Source organism: Protopterus annectens, chromosome 15.part0 (assembly GCF_019279795.1).
Source record: "Protopterus annectens isolate FY-2018-M chromosome 15.part0, PAN1.0, whole genome shotgun sequence".
Classification (NCBI taxonomy): Eukaryota; Metazoa; Chordata; order Ceratodontiformes; family Protopteridae; genus Protopterus; species Protopterus annectens.
This window is the reverse complement of record NC_056749.1, coordinates 215,760,258-215,785,661: the sequence shown is the minus strand read 5'-3', so window position 1 is coordinate 215,785,661 and position 25,404 is coordinate 215,760,258. Positions and strand designations below refer to the sequence as shown.

At 38.3% G+C, this 25,404-nt stretch overlaps 1 protein-coding gene across 4 annotated transcripts in view; it reads right to left on the bottom strand.

Moving 5' to 3' along the window:
* The window catches only part of ARHGEF9 (Cdc42 guanine nucleotide exchange factor 9), a 3,179,575-nt gene that overhangs the window by 3,117,252 nt on the left and 36,919 nt on the right, over positions 1 to 25,404 (bottom strand). The window contains exon 1 of one of the 4 annotated variants that reach the window (XM_044057722.1): positions 19,336 to 20,039. The exons of the other annotated variants lie outside the window; for them this stretch is intronic. The gene's annotated coding sequence lies outside the window, so the exon portion shown is untranslated. Of the gene's footprint in view, positions 1 to 19,335; positions 20,040 to 25,404 lie in introns of those variants that run through there. 4 annotated transcript variants of the gene reach the window in all.

The following is a 25,404-nucleotide window of genomic DNA, read 5'->3' as shown; positions in this document are numbered from 1 at the left end:
AATGTGTACAGCCACAACAACTATGCTTCTCTGATCTTGTTTAGAGTTAGAGTACTTCTTGTAAGCATAGTCACATGACAATTAAATAAGTATCAGGGTTGCCATCCCATGACAATAACTCAAGTCCAAGTTCAGAGCACATTAGTCCTTATGTCTCCAGTTGCTCTGTGCCACTGGATTTAAAAGAAAGAACAGGGCTTCAGATACAGCTCTGCAAAGGAGTTTCATAAGTAAGAAGAAGATGTATGTTTATTATCACTGGTACTGAGTGCGGGGCATTTGCATTAAGCATATATTCACAGGACAGCATTAACGACTACATGAAACCACCGTTTCAGTTCCTCTTCATCCACATACTATACTGCTCAGTTGGCATGTCCAGCCAGTAAAAGTGTAGAATACTGCAAATGCATAAACTGTCCCAAATACAACATTCTATATCTTTCACATTTTCACCTAGGAGAAAAACCTCTCAATAAGAAAGCCCATCTGCTCTGACATTTAACTGCATTCAACATTCTACCTCCCCTGGTATCCTATAGTCCCTCTTATCACTTCTCTACCTGTCCCACTCATAGGTGTTTAGTAGGCTAATGACCACAAGGGCCTTTTTAAGCCTAGCCATGCATCCCAAATCTCTGACAAGTTCCGATACCCTTGATTAGTGTAAATAGGGTCCTGGGAGACTAACCATTTACAGGTTGCCTGTATCCATTAGAGATAAAGGTGCCAAACCAGGAATGAGTTTCCGGTTCCCCATCCAATTGTCCAAGTTGCACTTGAATTTGGTTAGGGAGGAACTCTGCTTCACATGGGTGGGGAGCCTGTTCCATAGATGGGGTAGTCTTGGAGATACATACCCGTCTCGCCACCAGGTTCTATTTATATCACAGATAACACCAGGTTCTATTTATATCACAGATAATGTTTAAGTCTTAAAACAGGTAATTTTGGTGTGGTTTGTTTTGTGGATCTTCAGGAGGTCCATCAGAGTGGTGTCTGACAATGCCCTGTATGCCAGGCATAGATCTCCCCTCAAAAGCCTGTTAGAAGACAGAAGAGAGAGATAAGGTCTTGAGGCAGTCTGCAGAAGATAGTTTACTTATGCCCTGTATTCTTTCAGTGAGGAACCTCTATGGACATTCCAATTGTTGGATATGCCTGGTTAGGTAAATACCAAAAAGGGGCATTTGTACTCAATGATAGGTCTGAGGAATGCAGAATTCAGTGGAACAATGACTTCCTTGGACTTGGATGTCATACCTTTGTTTATAAGTTGTGCAACATAGAATGATTTCCTCACTACTGTACACATGTGATGGTCAAAGGCTACATTACAGTCTCTGAGTACTGGGTCAACTCTAAGGGTTGTTTTGTTAATATGATAGTTACCAGAGATGGATGATTTGCCAAAGGATACTATTATGCATTTCTCGGCAAAATGCTGTCTGCAATCTCTCTCACACACACACACACACACACACACACACACACACACACACCTGACTGCAGTGAGAATAGAACCCCTACCTATCTAATTACACAGACTACAGAACCCAAAACTTTACACAAGCCCCACAGATCAAGTCCTCTTAAATGTCTCCACAGATTCCCTCTCCCCGCTTATTCTGGTCATCTCTTAGACAAGTTCACAACCCTTTCCTCAGAGAAGTACTTTCATAGATCTAAAGAACAGATGGCCTATATAACGTGCTGCATCTGCTCCTTTTCCTAAATGTCCTTCATGTTCAAGACAAAAGCACTATTTCCTTAGCATGTTCGTGTACAACATCTAGCTACTTCTGTGTCATCTAATCTCATCAAAAAGAGCTTCATCTCTTCTAGTCTGTGGTCGTGTCCCTTCTCTCTCCTTCTCATGCATTTTCCTTATTGGTTTCATCTGGATAATATCTATATCCCTTTCCTTCGGTACTGCCAAAACTGTACATATTACTAAAAGCATGGTCCAAGCCTGGTATAATAGAAGCATTACCTTTTTCCTTCTGTACTTACCCCTCCTAAAGATACACACATGAATTCTGTTGGCTACTGCCCTCTCCTTCTGCTCCTCATGTTCCCCTCCAGTTCTGATTAACCCTTCCAGATCCATTTCCTTCTCCGCTGGCATTAGTTCTATCCCTACCAGATGATAATTCACATCAAGACTGTTATGACCCAAGTGCAGTACTTTGCATTTCTGCCGCTTTTCTGCCCATTTGTTCAGCCTTTCCACATCCTTTGTTAGGCTATTCTCATCTCCCACTGCCACACCGGCCTTTGTGTCAACAATAGGAGGTTGACCCTATTCTCTGTTCCTTCAGACATGTTTCAGAAAAGCAGACTGAAGAGCACTAGATCAGTGACCAATACTTACAACACCATGGTAGTCACTTTCCTTATTCTTAACATTGTCCTTCTCACCACAATTCTTGGTGCCGTAAATTTTAACCATAAAATAAACCAATTTCTTGTCTCAGTTCTATCCCAAACTCATCCAACTTTCCCAGCAGCCTTGTAGGAGGGACCAAATAAAAGTATCTGCTGGTCTAAAGTAGGCCTCATTTACTCCTCCTGCTCTCTTGATAACACTATCTGTAGGATCATAGGACGTTACTAGGCTATTGGCCCTGAGGCCCTTCTAAGCCTAGCCAAGAGTTCAGCCCATGTTTAGACAAGTCAGCTCCCAAAGCCCCTGTCCAGCAGGGATACAGGTGGAACCCCAGGGGTGTATTTTCCGTTTTCCGTCCAGTTATCTAGGTTGCATTTAAAAAGGGATAATGAGGTACTCTGCTTGATGTGGAGAGGGGGTCTGTTCCACAGATGGGGGGAGTCTCTGGGACACAAATCTGTCCTGCCAACAAGTCCTACTGATGTCACAGACCAGGTTGAGGTTGCACGTGCGGGTTACTAGAGTGGAGCTTGACTTGTGGATGTGCAGCAGTCCCATTAAGGCTGGGTCTGAGATTGCTTTGTATGCCAGACAGAGGTCACCTCTGAGGAGTCTGTATGAAACTGAGTAAAGGGACAGGGCTTTGAGTCTGTGTAGGGTAGATATTGGAGGCCCTGGATTCTCCTGGTGAGGAGCCTCTGGTCTCTCCAGCTGCTCCATGTGCTTTGTGAGGTACATGCCAAAAGGAGTGCTGTACTCAATAATTGACCTTATAAGGGAAGAATACAGGGATGTTATGACCTCTTTGTCCCTGAATGAGATACCCAAAAAGGTAGGGCATTTAGGAAGCTTTCTGTACAATGTAAGCAACATGGTGGTCAAAAGTCAGATTGCTATCAACCTGGGTGCCCAAATACCTCACTACTGACTGAGTGCTTAGGTCACTTATTAATGTGATAATATGTGGGGGACATCATTCTCCCCAAAGGGGATGATTATGCATTTTTTAGCCCAGCACAGAACTGCATCACCATTTGTCTGACAGCTTCTTCTGAACATGTTGGTTGTTACGCTGGAGATTGCTATCCTCTGTGAAAGCAACAAGCTTTTCAACTGGGATTCTCTCCATGAATTTCTCTCTCATTGAGGATAGGCCAACAGGCCTGTAGTTCAGCTGGATGTTTCCCAGTCTACCATTACCTCTTTCCTATCTTTGCTCAGCAAAGTCTGTTTACCCTTCTTTCTTTCTTTTTTTCCTGCTATAATCTATAGAAATCTTTGTTCCCCTCTGTTGACCAATATGGTCTACTCCCTTCCTGGAGCTTAGGCTTTTGCCTCCCTCACCTACTTTCTTTTCTGTTTGCCATCTTGTACTGTGTCTTTTCCAGCCCATCCTCAGACAGGTTACATGTTAATTGCTTAATAATGTACATTTAGGTTACTTTTTTAATTCATATGTCATTCAGCTGGATCAATGCTACCGTCTCTGCATCATCACCATGACTGACCCACAGTAAATGGTCTTATCCTGGATATGAATACGTTTTTGTTTGTTTTTTTTTTAACTTTCAATCTAATATCATATAAGCATTGACATTATTCTTAGCAATGGTCATTCACCAATACTAAATACTTTCCCAAAATTATTTTATTAATGTTGGTACTATTTTTCATTATCAGGAATACACTTCCCTCTTAAACTAGGCTTCTGATGGAAACTTCTTAGGCACTGATCATACAGTATTCTTGGACACAATGGGCATATAATAGTGGCATAGTTAGGTTATTGGCATCCTCCACAAGGATTGATGTGACATCACTGTTGCCATCACCATCCCTATCTGGTCAAAGCTCTGATGCATCATCCTTCCTAGAATGCATTGCTGCCATATTATCACTTTCTGGTATTGGCCATGGCCACTGGTCAAGGTCTGGCATTCTTCTTGTATCGTGAAACTGGCAAGCGATCTTCTGGAAATGGCTGCTATCTTTCCTTCTTCCATCGCTGGACTAGTCAGACACACACCTTGGGGCAGGAACAAGTGGTCACTACTTTCATAGAATCTTTCAGCATAACCCTCGGTTCTTCCGTATTCAGTTATTGTAACAGGAGACAAGACAGTCACTTGATGGACCTTAATTATCTGATTTCCATGTCTTTACCAGGTGCACACAAAAGCACACTCAGTATGCCCAACTTTTGAAACAATTTTGACAATTTGTCATTTAGAAGTCTTACAGCCTGTGCTTCGGACTCAACTTCGTATTCATAAAACAACATTATTTAACAATTTCAATAATACAAGCAAGTTCAGGTTTCAGCAAGTCCCATCTGGAATGCAGACTTCTGTTCAAGAACAGCATTGTGACAGCTGAGTATACGGAATTACTAATAATCAGAAAATGACAGCTTTGTATTGTATAGAATTAACCACAGGGACTTAACACTTCCCTCATTTTTTTTTCTAAACGTACATTTCAGATCCTCTGTGTTTGGGTGGCAAACCATATACATGAACTGTTTAATGACATTTCTCACACAAATATATTAATTTCCTCCAATACAGCTTGTGGACAGTTACAAGTGTTAGTTTGGTCAGACATGCTATTATTGACACAATTGACTGTTTCCCCACTCAGGAATAATGCATCTTTACAAAGCTTTACAAATGTTTCTGAAATGTTGTAACGTGTCAACACTAATCTGTTGTCATAATGCAAATGGCTATTCATAATAGTGCCGTGGTAACAGGAGTGACATATTGTGAAGCATTTGACATCACCTGCAGCTATTGGCTAAGTTATCGATTTCTGTACCAATTCCAGGTCATCAAATGAAGCTATGACAATACCTCCTGCTTCCTGCTAGTTGCTGCACATCATATCAAGTAATATGAAATGCAGCTTATCTGGCATAACTATTCTGCAGCCGCTATCCTGCATCATCTCAGCATTTTTTTAATGTTGCAAATTTTTACATCAAGGTGAGTTTCATTGCAATATGTTTTGTGAGCCAACTGTGTGCTTTTCAGGATTTCTCCCCTTTTCTCCACTGGAGTTTGTATACATTATTTATTTTTGGGGGGGGGGGGTCTCTGCTTCCCACATGGGGGAACTTGACCCTCTGCAAAAAAAAAAAAAAAAATTTCTGTTTTTATAGTTTTTTTGGCTCACCATTTTCAAAATTAAATTTTTAGTAAATTGTGAGCCAAAAAGAGATTGTCAGCAGCTTGTAGGTAAGCCTGTGCAGAACAGTCATTAGTAGTTATTGACATCCAAACAGCAGATGCCTTTCTCTAGCAGCAAAATTAGAGAGTGCATTAAAGATCATCACTGCCTCACAACACCTTTCTGCAGAAACTTCATACACATATAGCAGTATTTGGTCATTATAAGTTTCTCTCTACAAGGCTGGATTTGTCATGGTTTACTATACAACAACGAACATGTAAACAGCATATAATGAATATGTGGTGGTCACTGCATCTGGCTCTTCATACAGAAGACAGAACAATCCATTAGCATTATCATGTCTTATTCCCTTGTATTCTCTGTAATTCGAGAAACCCCCACAAAATACGGACCATCATTATAGCCCGTTTACAGTTATTTATTTATACATTTGTTAACAGAGCATGTTTATTAGTCCAAAGACCCTTGTTAGACATGACCTGGGCCAAATGGCAACATTACAATACTTTTAAAAATGCTTGATAAAATTTATAAAAAGACATCAGCTTTTAGCATTAATAGCCAAGTTATCTCAAAGCACATGGTACACAGACACTAGTCATAAAAAAGACTGGAATATTTAGTATATCGCATCTGTTCCTATGGTTCTGCAGTGAGATATTGAAGCATAGTGGAAAATAAATACAATAAGATATGTTTATTTATACCATGACATTCAATGGACATGTTCATGTCAATGGCACTGAATATGCCATGAACCCACCCTTGATAATTATGCTAAATAAACAAGCAGCCTTCCATCCTCTCACTCTGCAAAGCAAAGCAAAAAAAAAGTTACAGGGAGGCTAACAGCTTTAACTGAGTCACATAGAAGCATTGGCTGTCAAAGTGAGGGTGTGTAATATGAAATAACCACCCATATGCCCTCATTAAATGCCAACACATAAATTTAGCAATACGTATTACACACCCATGCCTTATGTACTAGGAACTAAAATTCCTCTAACAGTTACAAGCCATCTTATTTGTCTGTTAAAGATGATCACTAAAATGTGCACCTTTAAAAGAAATTTTACTTTTCGTGACTTCTTATGAAAAAAAAAAAAGTCTAGCAACCCTAAATGAAGTCATTATTATGAATAAATCATTAAAATGGTCTATTAATAGTTTTCGGATTTAAACCTAAAGAAGTCAACTTAAGAATAATTTACTTCAGCACAGGGCAAACACAATGTCTTGCAAGTCAAAACATACATCAATGGCTTTGATAATTAAGATTAGATCCATTCCAGATGTTTGAAAGGTTGACACCGAATGAACTCTGGATCTGTGCAGAGTTCGCACATTATCCAGTGGTCCCACCTCATCTGAAAACATTTCATGGGCTATTAGATCAGGAAGTGTTAGCCATCATGAGGAAAATGGATAAAATAAATAAATGATGTACATTAACTGCATTAGCCAGACTGCCGTACTTGCTATTTCCATCCCATAACATCAGCACAATGTTAAGGGCAGCATTTCACAGCACTCTGTCACTGATAGAATGGTGCTTAACACCTGCCCAAGACTCAATAATCAGCAATATGTTAAGTTACTGTACGGACATGCCAACCCCTCAGTACAGTATTACTTTCTGTTAGTTCTGAAACACAGTAATAACTGGATTTGTCTAATCATTTTAAATTGAACAGCAATTACACGACTGCTAGGTCAAAAGTGTTCAAAAGAAATGTTTCTCTTGGTAGCTTCAGCACACAAAAGTAGTAGAAGTTAAAGCAGCTGAAGACAGGAGACATTCAGAATGTTTACTAACAAGCAAATGCTAAACACAGGTCTTACAGAAAACTGCAAAACACACCAACAGAAGTGCACGAATGAGCAGCACTAGTCATAATATGTTGTTTCACTGCATTTATAATCACCATAATTAACATCTTGTAACTTTTATCATTAGTGTTTATAAGCTACAAAACCATCTTCGGATGTGGACACCGTTTTTATTTTTTTTTTAAGCAGGTAAGTGAACTAATCCTAGGACCCTTTTCAGCCATGACTCAAGTTTTTATTACTCTTTTAGATTTGTGTGCACTGAAGCTAAGTCCTGGATATACAACTACACCACTGATGGTAAAGGGCATGACAAAGTAAAACATTAGGTTCATTTCAAGAAAGGCAAACAATTATACGTTGCAATATTACTTGATACTCATATTTAATGTCTGGAATTAAATATCAAACTGAAATGCTAACGATAATCTACATCTACAAGTATATTAATCATTAACAACAGATTCTAAATACTGCTGTTAGAAAATAAGGTTATTTTACAGAATTCCTTAGATGTCACAAAGCACTTTTGATGTGACTGGGTTCTGTATGAAACTACTTACTTTTTTTTTTTGTCAGTAAAGCCTTTGAGTACATTCTTTGGCTTTAGAAGGAAGGACGCTGATGTCATCCTTACTAAGCCTTAGCGTGTGTGCGTGTGAAGAGACTTGAACAGGATTTTATGTAGATGACCCAACATCCTCCTTTCCTAGCTAAAGTATAGCAACATTTCCTGACCAATACATGAGAGGTTCTCCTGAGACATCATCTTCTTCTTTCGGCTTTTCCCGGTTAGGGGTCGCCACAGCAGATCACCTGTCCACTCTTGATTGGCAGTGGAGTTTTACAGTATCGAGTTGCCAGCCCGGCGCCCAACCTTTCACAGAAGGCACACACACACACACACACACACACACACACACACACACACACACACACACACACTCACACCTAGGGCCAATTTAGAGTGTCCAATCCACCTGCAGCATGTCTTCTGGGATGTGGGAGGAAACTGGAGCACCCGGAGGAAACCCACGCAACCACAGGGAGGACATGCAGACTCTGCACAGAAGGCACCCCAGCAGAGGATCGAACCAGAGAACCTCTTGCTGTGAGGTGACAATGCTAACCTCCGCACTACCGTGGCCGCCCTAGAGGTTCTCCTGAGACATAAAGCAAAGAAAACAAACTGTGCCAGTGCTGTCCAAGTGACCTCTCTACTCCCTTACAAGCACCCCCAGTATGACAGTCACCTTTCTAGTCTGTGGTACATGAGCAAATGTGAATCACTTAGATGGTGTGGAGCCCTTGGGCTTTGATACACAAAACCTTGAACTGCTTCTACCTTACTAATTGTAAGCTACGCTTTTTAATAAAAGTTGGCCCCAAAGTACTGTTTTTATTCAGTAAGACTATCTAGGATGCACTGCTCTGAAGGTTTGCATAAGATTTATGGAAAAGGAAACATAGGCACATTGTAGAAGAATAAATCTGCACATTTACTTTGCATCATTCTGAATAGTCAATCACAAATCACTACAAACAAAACTGATTACATAAATCTAAATGATGTGCTTTACCTGGCTTATGTTGTAAATGATGGTTCCAATTTTAAAATAATCCTGTCTCACCTGTGCAGTGCAGAAGCCTTGACCATACATAGGAGGTATTATACAGACTAACATTCAACGTTCACTAAGTCACTCTTTATAAATAGAGCATTCTTTGAACTCACAAATCAAAATATATCCTCATAAAAGCCTAAGAATATAAATAAAGTTAAACTGTACAAATATTCTAAACGAAAACTTAATTTCTTAATCAAAATGTATGGCATTTTGTAACAAGCAGGCTAAAGCCTGAAAATTGATGTGTAAAAGACAATGAAATCAAGTGTACCAGTATCTTTAGTGTTTGCAGATTACAAAGCAACATAAAGGAATATAAATTTAAGATTCTAAACTATATTGAGATATTGGGAAAATGCAGTACAGAGAATTTGTTAGGGCCAAAGTGAGTTCTGTATCTCAAAATTTGTCAAGTCTAACAGTGATGCATGGCACATTTTTCATATTACTACAATCTAAAATCTCTAAAGTAACCGATTCCATTCACTGATGTTCCTTTACACTATCACAACAAAAGGATAAAAGGAAACAAACAGGACAGTGTTTTCTGGTACATCTAGGAGGGGGCACTGACCAACACAAGATGGCAAATAGCCAGCGCTACTGCCTTGCTCCTTTTCTTGGTCACCAGTTTTCCCGAGTTACCTCCTTCACCAAAAAAATAACCATGGCTCCAGGTTACCAAGTATATATCATTTGCAAAGAATTTATCATAACCCCTCTTGGTGGAGTTCTGCAAAATCGTCTGGTTAATATTTGCAACATGATGTGAAAAGCATACTACCTTGTTACCTCAATTCTGCAATACCCTTCCGTCACTATAATTGCTGTTCTGGCCCTTCTACTCTCACACAAGGAGTGCCCAGTGATAGTGTCTTTGGCTGGCTCACTCATAGCTTAAAATCTTTCATGAAGCACAGGGACAGATAATAGCACACACTCACATAACTATCAAGTAATAGCTATGAATTAATCTTTCTACCACCCCTGATCTGTTGAAATAAGTCATTTATGTAACAGTCTGACTAAATAAATCGACTATCACTTATTGACTTTTTTCTGCGGATGCTGGTTTGAAGTGTCACCCGAGTAAACAGCTTTTCTTTTCTTCATATAATTCATCCTACTTCAAGGTCTGATAATTTGGGGGGTGGTGTACAAGGACAGCATGCCGTATTAGGGGTCTGAGAATAAAGACACTACATTAAGTGAATTTTAGTGGCCTATGGCCATCGGTCATTCTCTGCACCTCATTTTGGCAAACAGACCAAAATATCACTTACCATGCTGATACATCATTATGTTTCTGCTTTCATGTCTTAAGATTATAAGGGTCTTAATTAGTTGCTACCTGCTTGGGAACTTGAGCAAATATGGTCTTGTATGTGATCAACAATGTGAATTTTCTTGTGCTAGCAGTGAAAACATAAAGATCTTTCAGATTCTAACAAATTAAATTGATCTAAACATGGACCACGACAACCTTACTGCTACCCTGTCTGATGATTTAAACAGGTCTATAATTCAGTAAACTACTTAATTTTTCTTTACAAACTTCCTGCATATAATGTTTAATGTAGGCCTGTGAATAATTTTACTGCTAGTTATATAACCAGCCTTACAGAATACTAATCAGGGCTAGTGTGACCTCCTACTCACTTCTCATTTGTGAAGTAACCCAAAGCTTAGTCCTTAGGCTACTTCTAATTTCCATTTCCTTAAACTCACATAGGCTAACACATCCTGAACTACAAGACATTCCCAAAAAAACTGGCCTAGTTCGATAAATCAGAGACCAGTGCAAATTTCTGATGTCAGTTCTGACCTTTGTGATGCTGACACACGTATGATGTGAAATCGGCTTGAAATCAACTATGCAAAAAGACAAATCCTTGATTTATGGGGATCACGGTCCTTATGCCAAGGGGAACTGCTATCATGTTTCAAAACTTCCAGTCCCACAAAAACATCACCTACATTCTATACAACTACCTAAAACTATACATTAAACTTTGTTTTTCTTTTTCCTACCAAATGGACTTTCTCTTTTCTAATATCTGTTAAGAGTAAACTGTGGCCTATAATAATTCTAATTTTTTGTCATACCCTGCACATAAATACTATATTTATCCAAGCTTCATCTGCCATACTCAGTATGTTTTCAGCCCATTGTTACTCACCATCCTGACCCACGACTGCTATGCCAAGCACAAGTCCTACCATATCCTCAAGTTTGCCGAGGACACCACAGTTATGGGGCGCATCACAAAGGCGAAGGAAAGGGCATACAGAGAGGAGGTGGCATCTCTGATCAGTAGGTGTTAAGGGAACAACTTTGACCAGAATGTAAGCAAGACCAAAGAGATTATAGTCAACTTAAGGAAAAGGTGAACAAACCACCCAGTGCTCAGGATGAATGGCAATAGTTTAGAGAGGGTTAATAGTAGGATATTCCCTGGATGTGGTCATATCAGAGGATCTCTCATGGTCGGGAAACACCAGCAACTGGTCAAAAAAAAGTGCACCAATGCCTACCATTTTTAAGACGTCTGAAAAAATCTAAAGCTTCCTCCTTGTATTCCCCCTACCTTCTACAGAGGTGCAATACAGTGCATCCGCATCTACAACTTCACTGTGTAGTTTGGAAGCTGCACAGTTACAGAAAGGAAGGTACTACAAAAAGAGTGGTGAGTTGCAGAGATGGTAACATGTTCCAGTCGTCCATTAATGAAACATCTTTATTCTGCAAGAAGCATCCAAAAGGCCACCAAAATAATACAGGACAGCATGCATCCTGCGCATGGACTGTTTAAGCATCTGGGATCGGGAAGGAGATACCACAGCATCCTTTGCAGGACTACAAGATTCAGCAACAGTTTCTACCCTACAGTGATTAGGCTTCTCACCTCTGGCACTAGTCCCATCTTATTGTAAAATGGTGTCATTACATTAACAGTAAGAAAAGAAATGAAGTGAAGTTCTCACCTAGCAGGAATGATTAGTAGGTACAACAGTACAAGGCAACAGATGACCTCAGATCAACTTGAATCCATTGGCAAAATGTGTGGAGTACGTCATCCTCAAACATTTTTGTCTTAAGTATTTATTTTGTGTATATATATATATATATATATATATATATATATATATATATATATACACACACACACACACATATATACACACACACACACACACACACACACACACACACACAAAATTATTTTTTTTTGTCTTGTTTCTTTTACAGGCTCCCCATACATCTCCTACACTCCCAAACTTGTGCATAACTCTGCAGTCACACTACATTGGAAAAAAGGGAAAACACCAGCTTGCACAATCAGCACACTACTAAAGCAAGCTGCAGTATTACTTATACATCTTTAAGAAAGCTCATACCAGTGATCAAAAAAATCATAAACTTTATTATTATAATTATAACTGGTAAAATGTATTGAAAAATATAATTGTGTGTGTGTGTGTGTGTGTGTGTGTGTGTGTGTGTGTGTGTGTGTGTGTCCATAAAGATATATAGATTTGCTATATACATACATATGCATGTATACACACACAAGCTAAAAGTGCTTTTGTTGTCCCTGCAACTTCTAAAGCCAATAGCTAATATTAATAATGGACAAAAGAACGCGAGAGCATCACTGGTCACTTGTACTGCATAAATACAAAGTGATGTAGCCACGCACATTTTACAGTACTATAATGCTGTAATCATTTCGCGAGAGCATCACTGGTCACTTGTACTGCATAAATACAAAGTGATGTAGCCACGCACATTTTACAGTACTATAATGTTGTAATCATTTGCGAGAGCATCACTGGTCACTTGTACTGCATAAATACAAAGTGATGTAGCCACGCACATTTTACAGTACTATAATGTTGTAATCATTTCGCGAGAGCATCACTGGTCACTTGTACTGCATAAATACAAAGTGATGTAGCCACGCACATTTTACAGTACTATAATGTTGTAATCATTTCGCGAGAGCATCACTGGTCACTTGTACTGCATAAATACAAAGTGATGTAGCCACACACATTTTACAGTACTATAATGTTGTAATCATTTCGTGAGAGCATCACTGGTCACTTGTACTGCATAAATACAAAGTGATGTAGCCACACATTTTACAGTACTATAATGTTGTAATCATTTCGCGAGAGCATCACTGGTCACTTGTACTGCATAAATACAAAGTGATGTAGCCACGCACATTTTACAGTACTATAATGTTGTAATCATTTCATGAGAGCATCACTGGTCACTTGTACTGCATAAATACAAAGTGATGTAGCCACACACATTTTACAGTGCTATAATGTTGTAATCATTTCGCGAGAGCATCACTGGTCACTTGTACTGCATAAATACAAAGTGATGTAGCCACGCACATTTTACAGTACTATAATGTTGTAATCATTTCGAGAGCATCACTGGTCACTTGTACTGCATAAATACAAAGTGATGTAGCCACGCACATTTTACAGTACTATAATGTTGTAATCATTTCGCAAGAGCATCACTGGTCACTTGTACTGCATAAATACAAAGTGATGTAGCCACACACATTTTACAGTACTATAATGTTGTAATCATTTCAAGAGCATCACTGGTCACTTGTACTGCATAAATACAAAGTGATGTAGCCACACACATTTTACAGTACTATAATGTTGTAATCATTTCGCGAGAGCATCACTGGTCACTTGTACTGCATAAATACAAAGTGATGTAGCCACGCACATTTTACAGTACTATAATGTTGTAATCATTTCGCGAGAGCATCACTGGTCACTTGTACTGCATAAATACAAAGTGATGTAGCCACGCACATTTTACAGTACTATAATGTTGTAATCATTTCGCGAGAGCATCACTGGTCACTTGTACTGCATAAATACAAAGTGATGTAGCCACGCACATTTTACAGTGCTATAATGTTGTAATCATTTCGCGAGAGCATCACTGGTCACTTGTACTGCATAAATACAAAGTGATGTAGCCACACACATTTTACAGTACTATAATGTTGTAATCATTTCGCGAGAGCATCACTGGTCACTTGTACTGCATAAATACAAAGTGATGTAGCCACGCACATTTTACAGTACTATAATGTTGTAATCATTTCGCGAGAGCATCACTGGTCACTTGTACTGCATAAATACAAAGTGATGTAGCCACGCACATTTTACAGTACTATAATGTTGTAATCATTTCGCGAGAGCATCACTGGTCACTTGTACTGCATAAATACAAAGTGATGTAGCCACGCACATTTTACAGTACTATAATGTTGTAATCATTTCGCGAGAGCATCACTGGTCACTTGTACTGCATAAATACAAAGTGATGTAGCCACGCACATTTTACAGTACTATAATGTTGTAATCATTTCGCGAGAGCATCACTGGTCACTTGTACTGCATAAATACAAAGTGATGTAGCCACGCACATTTTACAGTACTATAATGTTGTAATCATTTCGTGAGAGCATCACTGGTCACTTGTACTGCATAAATACAAAGTGTTGTAGCCACACACATTTTACAGTACTATAATGTTGTAATCATTTCGCGAGAGCATCACTGGTCACTTGTACTGCATAAATACAAAGTGATGTAGCCACACATTTTACAGTACTATAATGTTGTAATCATTTCGAGAGCATCACTGGTCACTTGTACTGCATAAATACAAAGTGATGTAGCCACGCATTTTACAGTACTATAATGTTGTAATCATTTCGAGAGCATCACTGGTCACTTGTACTGCATAAATACAAAGTGATGTAGCCACACATTTTACAGTACTATAATGTTGTAATCATTTCGCGAGAGCATCACTGGTCACTTGTACTGCATAAATACAAAGTGATGTAGCCACACACATTTTACAGTACTATAATGTTGTAATCATTTCGCGAGAGCATCACTGGTCACTTGTACTGCATAAATACAAAGTGATGTAGCCACACATTTTACAGTACTATAATGTTGTAATCATTTCGCGAGAGCATCACTGGTCACTTGTACTGCATAAATACAAAGTGATGTAGCCACGCACATTTTACAGTACTATAATGTTGTAATCATTTATTTAAAACATAGGAATACAAAGACAGTTCATATGCTTTGCACACAACTACTTCTACTGCCGGCCCAAGTGTGTCTTTTTTGTTTTATTTCCCTTCTTACCACTGACTGCCCGAAGCATATAATTGCATCTAGTCAATTTACATTTCCAACAATTACATACAATGTAAAAACAAGGCACAAAGCATTTCTGACTTTAATAAATACTGCACCATAAAAATCTCTAGTACACCACCACTGGTATGCCCACTGGAATGCACCAGAACAGTAATTATCCCACCCTAACATAAAAAAAAATAATAATTCACTAGTCAACCCGCATACTGATAAATACAACTGTATCTGTGCATGGAATATGTCCATGCCTCTCTTAGGTGGGTCTTGAGTGTGTCAAGTTTTGAAGCAAATGTGGACATTATTTGCATGACAAACTAGTGATAACTGTATTCACTAAATAATGGCACACAGTATAACTATTCACATCTTACTCTTCTGAAATACATTTTAATGACAGTCCTTTTATTCAGAGCAAACAAAGTAATGCACTTTGGTGAAAACAATCTTGGTGAAGAGCATCAGCTGAAAACATGCCTTTCAACTGTCCACATTTTCACAGAATATCCAGTGTTTTGCTTCATATCCAGTGTTTTGCTTCATATTTTGTTCTGTTCCTCAAAATTTGTGGTTTGGGGGCAAACCATTAAGGACTTAAGTAATTAAGTAATGGGAGACATTTGAGTTTCAGACATCATACCCTTCAGAAAATGCACAGTAATGCAAAACATATTATTCTAACAACTTTCTAACTTTACAGCAATAGGTCACCATTATTTGTAGCTTTGTCAAGGTTTCTAGTGTTAAAAAGTTTGAGGGGTTTGTTTGTGTCTTTCGGCTTTTCCCGGTTAGGGGTCGCCACAGCAGAACTCCGGTCCACTAATGATTGGTGGTGGATTTTTACGTACGTAAGGTTACCAGCCCTGACGCACAACCTTCAACGAAGGCACGCCCCATTCACGTATGCCTGCACACAGAAGATGTTCTAGCTGAGAATCGAATGGGACAAGGTCTTGCTATGGTTGAAAAAGTCAGCAACACAGCAGGAATATGATATTAGAGGGGTCGATTGCACCAGAAAAATGCCAGGAGCAGGGTGAGATAGCAATATCAGCAAAGACAGATCCAGAAGCAGAGACATTGTTTCCACTCTACAAGACCTTAGACTACACTTTGAAAACTGCTTGCAGATCTAGAGACCATGTAAGGAAAAGGGCATCAGGCTGTGAAAGGAATTCAGAGGAAAAACTACAAAAAAATCAGTGGGATGGAGGAGATACAGTATGACTGGAGGCTAGAAGACGTAGAGCTGTTCTCACAATGCTAGAACAAATGAGAGAGACATGATATTGTTGCACAAATTCAGGTAAGGGAGGTGTGAAGAGGTCATTCTAAACAGGGAGGAGACAGGTGGCACAGGCAGATTACAGGGATTAACTACTCACTAGATCTCCAAAAGTAGCTTTTCACAGAGAGGGTTCTAGACTGATGGAATATACTACTAGAAAAGGTTGTGGACAAAGGTGTTTATTCAAAAGGGCATGGTGCCAGTGGAAAAAGTATAAGGGGAAGGTAGGGAAGGTAAAGATGGAGGGAAGAATGTTAAAGCACTTGAAAGGCAGACAAGACAAGACAGGCTTACTCTCTTATTTTGACATCAAGCAAACATGTATGCTTAATGTCAAAAGTAAAAGCAAAACAATTGTTAGCAATTGTAGTTTAAGAAGTTTCAGACTACTTAATATTGCAAGCTATTTTACATGCAATAAGTTACTTTTACTCTGTTTTTATGTTTGTTATGAACTTCATATTACTAAGTGTATATCATGTAATCTTCCAGGAGCCTAGATCATGGGACCAGTCCACCTACCCAAGAAACAGATGAATACATAAAAATACAAAACACGTAAAATGACCCAGATTTGTAGCCCATTTCACTATTACGGTATACTTCAGCCACTGTCTATAGTTTTCTGATGCCTGTTTAGTGGTCATAAAACTTTCATTTTCAGTACTGTTGCAACTTTATGTTCTCTGCATTTCACCCCGGCAATAGATGTAAAGGGTCTATGTGGAAAAAGCCTACTTGCCTGGCTTACAAATACCTCTCAAGTGTACTTATGAGGAAAGTACCTCATCTGGGTCTTAAAGTCTACATTCCTCGAAGTTCCACATAGAAAGGCTCTGTTACACATTCAGTGTTAGGAACTGATGTTGTTGTTGTGGTGTCTTTCGGCTTTTCCAGGTTAGGGGTCACCACAGTTATTTTATTATTTATTTTATTTGACATCTGTTTACTGGGGTGGACTGACTGGGTCTACAGAACCCATTTTCAGCAGAGGCTCGGGGAGAAAAGCTCCACATACAGTAAAATACAGTATAATCCAATATAATAAAAATTACATTAGAAATACTATACAAAAAATAAGTTGAAAGAACAAACTGCTATAAGATGGTGCAATATATTACTACATATCTAGACAATGCTATACAGTTAAAACATTACCGACAGTAATAGTCATGCTCACCATACATGATGTAGACAGTGTCCAAACAAATACATAGGTAGTGCAGTGTGTGACACTGACTGTTACAGTACATGCAAAAACAATGTTAAGTTTCAGTTAGGTAGTGAGAGAGAGTCAAGAAGAATCGAGGCAATAAAGCCTGAGCAGTAGCTTAAGGATATGGTAAAGAAGTAGAGAAGGGGTTAGAAAAGACTTGGGATCTTGCACTCTGTGAGGGATTGAAATGTGACAGAAGAGGAATACATGAGCATTAGGAAGGCTTTTTGCAGGAGCAGAGCCATGTATTTTTGAGATGATTTTTTAAAAAGGCTTGAAATGGGTTAGGCCAGGCATAGACCTGGTAGCTAGAGGTAGTGAATTCCAAAGTATAGAGACAGCGTATGAATACAGAGAGTGACCTGGTTTTCTTGTGGGTTTTGAGATAGCCAAGAAGATTTTTGTCTTCTGATCGTAGGAATTGATTTGGCGTGTAAGGTTTGACTAGATTGGCTAGTGCAGGGCAGGCAGTAAGCTTGAAAATAAGGTTATGCAAAGTGGACAGCTGAATAAAGGCAAGTTGGTTGGGGAGTTCAAGCCAGTTTAATTCTATGAGTGGTTTACAATGGTGTACGTATGGGTTTGTGGCAAACTTTGCAACTTTGTTACAGCACTGCTCCAACTTGCTTAGGGTAGAATTTTTGTAAGTTATTTAAGATAGGGGCACCATAAAGTAGGGGGGGAAGTAAAAATGTTTTTGCAAGGGTGGTTTTGGTTGCTGCAGTAAAGAAATGTGTTTCTATACAAGAGTCCCCGTTTTTTATGAGTTTTCTTTATATTTTGCTGTATATGGGGTCAAATGAAAGTTTATGGTCAATGATGACACCTAAAAGTTTGGTTTCCTGTATTATTTCTATGACAGTGTTGTCAGATGCAAGGATGTTGAAATGATCAGTGACAAGGGGTGGTGTCAATTATTAATCTTGTCATTAAATACATTAATTTATTAAAACATTAATTTAAAATTAATAAGATGTTTTATAAGCAAAACCAACATGTTTTAACCATCTTATGACCTGCATAGTTGAAGCTGTTAGCATGTGTTCCACATTATGAGGGTTAGTGTTCCTCATTTCAAAGAAGGAGGGTTGAAAGCTATGTAACTGATAAATAAGTGATTTGCTCCTTTATCCCCGGTGTTTAGATAACATTCTGAGTAAGTGGGTGCAGCAGTATTCTCCCACGTCTGTGTCTCGCTCACACACACACACACAAAACTATGACATAAAGCAACTTAACACCACCAATTAAAGGAACACAAAACACTGAGCAAGGAAAACTAAGTTACTCAGAAACGCTGACATAACAGACAAGATTAATAATTGATAAATACACAGTCTGTCAATGTGAAAGTATCTGCGGAATTTCTCGGAGGCGCTACTTATTCAGCCATGAACCAAGGAAATAGCGTGCCCAAACGTTCTTGGCACAGTGACAGCGGGCAGGTGTCCCACCTCTAGAAGCAAGCACATTCTTAGCACCATGATTTATGCCCTTTTTATTACAAGAAGGGCAACAGACATGCATGTTCGGGGGTTGAAAAGGATAATCGTTTTAACTTTACCTTAAGTGCAAGAAGTTTTCCGGACTTTCTTTTCCTACAGCCCTCAGGAGTAGCACGGGTCACAATGAGAGGATGGTCGCTGCAAGCAAAGAGAGGGCTCACGCGGCACACATCCACGAGCCCCCACACGAGCTGGGATCTCCTTTCCAAAGTAAATCCAGCTGGCTGCAAAGCTTGAAGATGCACTGTACCCTTCTCCCCAGCTGCACCAGTATCCTATCAAGGTACACCCCCAGTTGCCGCAAATAAGTTTATTGAAGAAAAAACCCGGGCTGGTTGCGTCAGGTACTATCCCTTTGTTTCTTTCCCCACTGTAAATCCAATCGAACACAGTGTTTGCTCTTGTCATCCGGTATGTTCAGTCTGTTACTACTCCCTTATTGTGACGGAAATTAAGCAAATAAACACAATCCAAAGACAAAGCAGGCTGCTCTTGGGACCAGCTGTTTCCGAACTTTCGGCAGAAGTGCTCCTTTCGTCCCCGCTTCCTGCGCCCTTAAGCCCAACTGAGAGTTCCTGATGCAGACTGCCACTTGCAAGATCCCTCCGACAGGTCAGTGAGACGGCCGCCCTGCCGTCTCCTCCCATCTATCGTTACTGTCCAGCCAGCACTACAAACTACAGCCGCCCTATACAAAATATTGTGCATGGCGGCAGTTGAGTCGCATTTCTTGCGGGCAACAGGAACGGGATAGTACAAGCATCCTAGACGTGCACTGCTGTTAATGGAATGGGAGGGAGTTGTTATATCTGATTTTGTTCACATATTCAGTCCTATCGAAACAAATTGGTAATTTATTATTCAGTCACAACAGTGCATACCGATGTCTCAGCCTAACAACTGATTTTAACTTTATTGTATAATATGGTGGGAAGTTGTATATTAAAATGAATGCTAGTAGTTTTGTTATTGCTTTGATCATGCCCACCCCTGTACGTGTTTATATTGACTTTTAGATACTGTATTACAGAAATCTGCAATACAACATACCAGAAACCTTAACATTACTCGCTCTATATTATATGTTGCTCTCGCTCTATATTATATATCAATAGAGTAATTTACTCCTTAATACACTACTCTGGGATAGTGATTTGTTTTGAAAATAAGCAAATCGTAAAGTTTGTCCGGCAAAGTCTCCTTTTTTTTCCATTTGAATCAAACACTGTTTCTGCATCTGAAAGTTTGCAACCCTTCTAGGTGTTTGTCTTTTTATGCTTAAAGCATAATTATTTATGCTGTAAAAATGACAACAAACAAGCTTAAAACTAATTGGTCTTCAATTGTGTTGAATACTATAACCTGAATTCTTCGATCTGGTTCCAGAGGTCTCAAGTTAGCATACATCTACCAAGATCTTCAATAATCCTTGCACTCAGAAATACCTACAGAGAGGTTGAATATTTTCCCCATTGCACAATGAAGTACAATTTGTTAATAATTTCTGATGCTGTGTCATCTGCAAACATTACAGCACTTCATTAGACCAAGCTTTGCGCTTCCAGAAGTTTAATAAACACATTCTGCCCACTGGTCACACAGTGTATTACACATTTTCGTGAAAGCTGAGACAAGTCTGTTTCAGTTTATGTTGTTCCAGTATAAGGCAGGAATAAAGACATAAAAACCATGGAATGCATTATCACTTTAGATTTTCAGAACACGGCATTACTTCATATCGAATTCTGCACTTGGATATGTGCCCTACATATATTAATAATGGCATTTACGAATGCTGTAAAGCTATTTCTCCCTTAAGATTTGAAGACACCTCAGCATGATATTAAAGAGATAGAACAACCACTATTCTGAAGTCCTTTACATTTGAAGTAGGCAAAAACAACCGAACTTGGGAAATCCCAAAGATATGAAAAAGAAGTTGAATAATAGAAGTGATAAGAGGCAGTCTCCATAAAGAGTTATGTCTGAGAGGTTATATTGAAGAATATCAAAGCTCTCGCTCTATATTATATATCGAGAGAGAGAGAGAGAGAGAGAGAGAATATATATATATATATATATATATATATATATATATATATATATATATATATATAAAATCTACTGAATTTCATCCACAGACAAATGTTGATGCCCACAATGTCAACCACAGCATGTCTACAATGTGAATGTCAGACTATTATGCATGGACCAAGCAATAACCTAGGCAAAAGCAAAAAAAAAAAAAAAAAAAGTAACAAAAAACAATAAAACATTTTTTGCAGGGGGTAAGACTCCTGCAACTCATTCACTTTCTCCTAATCATACAGGGAAAGGGCATTTTTCCCCAAAACCAAGAAATGTGCAATATCACACACCTGTCTAAAATCTGTGTAGTTGATTAAATCTTGTTGATTAAGCAAATGTCAACCATACATGGCTTTGAATAAATTCAGCTCCCCTATATGTATATACTAACAGGATATAGGAAGCTGCACAGGCATTCAATTCCCCACAGCTTTCACCTAGAGCTGCCCCACTCTGGCATTACCCTGAAATCAGGCAACATAAGGGGAAAAGGTACAACATGCTTATCTGTTCCAAGTAAGCCAGCCTCAAAACTACTCACTTCTAATAATTAAACCTCATCTTCAAAAACAAAAATGACAAGTACCATGTACAATCAAAATCATAAAAATTTACTTCCAGCAAAAGGAAAAAAAATGGGGAGGGGAGGAGTGGATGAGAAAGCCCAAGGGTTAATGGAAGAAACATCTTGAGAATTCTAAGTTCTTCACATGGCTTTTCTTCATCTGTGGTGTCTGTTGCAGTAGATTAAGCCATTTGGACAGGAGCCAAGAACATCCCAAGAACATCCTACTCAACACTGATGAAAGAAACATAACTAGATCCTTTTTATTGACTTAACTAAAGCCTTCAGTCTCATTGACCAATCTGTCATCTTGAGTGACCTCACTGAAATTGGCATCAGCAAGGACTTCTTGCCCTGGCCTACAAATTTCCCTGAAAACAGACACTTCAAAATAAAATTGGGAAACTCCTTCTCTGACACAGCTCATTTTTTTCAAAGGGGTCCCTCAGAGCTCCATTCCATCTCTCCCCTTTACTCTTTTCTGTTTTCATTAACAAGTTGCCTTCTGACCCCCCACATAGTCTTCTACTCCCATATGCAGAGGATATGGTCATTTATAGATCCAGCTGATCCCACTCTACAATACCTTGTCAACTCCAGTCAAACTTTCACAAACTTTAAAACTCTCTAATCCAAGACAAGCTCATTCTGAGCCAATTTAAAACCAAAACTGTGCTCTCCTTGGCACCTAAAAAAAGACTCTCAAAATTTCCAGGGATCCTTGCCATTTCTAACAAACTCCCTCACTGAAACCACAACTTCCTTCAAATATTAAGGTCACTGGTTTGACCGATCAATAAATTTCCTTATCCACACAGGAAAACTGGACTAAAAATCAATTCTGTTTTTCGGTTATAGGAAAATTTCCCCCTTTCCTTCAGATAACCACCAGGGCAGCTATGAGAAAAATAACTCCTCCTAGTTAAACTAGAATATGGCCACCCCATTATTGCCTCAGTCTCCAGCCTTAACTCTACCACATTCCAAAACAATCTGCAACTCCATCTGCTGCTTCAACACAGCCTACCCCACAAAAGACCACCACTGTCATCCATAGCCTTACACCTGAAAAGGCAAAATGGCCTCCCATTAAACAAAGATCCAATGGTCTACTTGCAATACAACTATATGAATTACTGTCTACAGTCCTATGACAGTATATCAGTAAAGCTCCATGAAAAAATATCCTCTTATAAACTTACATTACTTATCCCAAACTGCAGCTTCTTTCTCTCTACATCTGTGTCCTCCCTCCCATCTGCCACACATGTCTTCTCAATAACTGGCCCCTCCCTTTGGCAATCCATCTCACTATACCTTACTGATCATTCCAATCCAAAACGTTCCTGTGCCCAATCTAAAAACACTGCACAAGTCTTTCTTATACCTCTTAACTACAGCTTGACTATTTCCTTCAACAATTCTCATAATTTCACCAAAGTTAACATATCTCTACCAGATAAATAGACCAGAGTCACGTGATATCATCAGCAAATTAATCTATTAATACTTGAATAAAAAAAAAAAAAAAAAAAAAAAAAAAACCACCAAGAGAATAGCTATTAGAAAACGTTTATTCTCAAATTATTATCCAATGTGCATAGATTTAATTATGTGATGTAATAAGTGAAACATAACCATATAGCAAACCTTGTCCAAAGCATATTACTGTGGTATAATAAAACCGCATACCCAAATGCAATTATAATTAAATATTCTTAAATAAATACTATACATACATTATATTATTAAAAAAAAAAAAATATATATATATATATATATATATATATATATATATATATATATATATATATATATATATACACACACATACATACATACACACACACACATACATACCATACACCCCCCCCCCCCCAAGAATGTAAAAAAGTCCTTGCTAATTCTATTTGGAAGCAGTGATATCGGATAGCAACAAGTTAAATGGCATAATATATATATTCCCTACTAAATCTTGTGCTGGCCATTTCAAAAAGTAATAAACATGGCCAACTAGTGACAAAAATAATGAGAAAAATAAACTGAACATTAACATATATTCAGAAAATAAAAATGGACTTTGATAATGGATATGTTAAATTTAAACCCAGTTCATAAAACCCCCCCACTTTAAATAATTCATCTTTACTTCATCCTGCCAAGTATCTTTATGTAAACAGCATACATAAATCTATCATTTCCAATAAAAATAAATCTGTGTCATGCTTAAAAATGTTTATAAGAGGGCACTTCTTTCCCTTCAATACCGGATGTCATTGTTACTAGAGACACTTCATTTGCCTCATGCAAAGGGCTCCACAACTGCTACGTGCACAACTACTTTGGATATTCAAATGATTCATTGCCTTATCTCATATACTTTGCTAGTATTTATAGAACTGAAATTGTTACAACAATGGCAGTTTATATAATGTGAACTGCTATAAGAATATATTATAGCCATACCAGATAGTCTACAAAATAGAAACATCTGTCAAATAGTCTTTCCCTTTTTATAAGAAAAGGGATAAATGTTTAAATTAACCATATTAGGTAAAAATTTATATGTGGCCAGCATTTTCCAATTTTAATTAGCAATCTTCTTGATCTGAAAATTATCGGTACTGTATGAAACCAAAAAACAGGGAACCAAGCCACTCCTAGATTGGACAACAGTACAACTATAAGACATTAATCAGATCTAAAAACATTACTTTTCTTATTACAAGACCAAATCATATCAGTGCTATAATACCCGTGACTAGTTAATCTATTAATCAATAAATGATTTTCCCTCTAACTCATTTTCTTCACCACAAATGCCAGCAGAAATTGAGAATAAGGAACATTTTTAAAAATATGTAGAGAATGGCAGCTTGTAGCCAATAAATATTAATTTCTGGTAAGAGGCTATGTATTGATGTGTGGCATCTTTTTTATCCATGCACTTACTAAACTAAGTAAGGATTTAATCGCGTTTCCAAATACAGAGAAAAGGCTCAGTAAGATATCCATGGCCTAAAACTATGGGATGGCTCGGTGTTGGGACAAATTTGTTTATGCATCTTGGGTAATAAGCAAAAAACTGGGATATACTACTCAAAGTTTATTAAAACATTATTGCAGGTTTTAAAAAAAGTTACTGGGTTTAAATACTTGATGATAAAACAAGAGACATTCCTAAGTTGTTTGATGGCCACACTATCATGCTGTTCATCTATACAAAATACCTTTGTACTCCTCTGTCAGCGTGGATGATAACTACATCAGAGCATGTCTTAAGTGCCCTTAAAGACTTCCATTAAAAAACAAATGGTGAGAGAGTGTTTTTTTAGTTAGTTGCTTGCTTATGTAAATCTAATAAAACTTTATATTCAAATTATTTAGTTACAGAGTGATAAGGTAGAACAAACTCAGATTTATAAAATTTAAGATACCAAAAATCACTAAAATTACCAAAATGACTGCTCCTTAG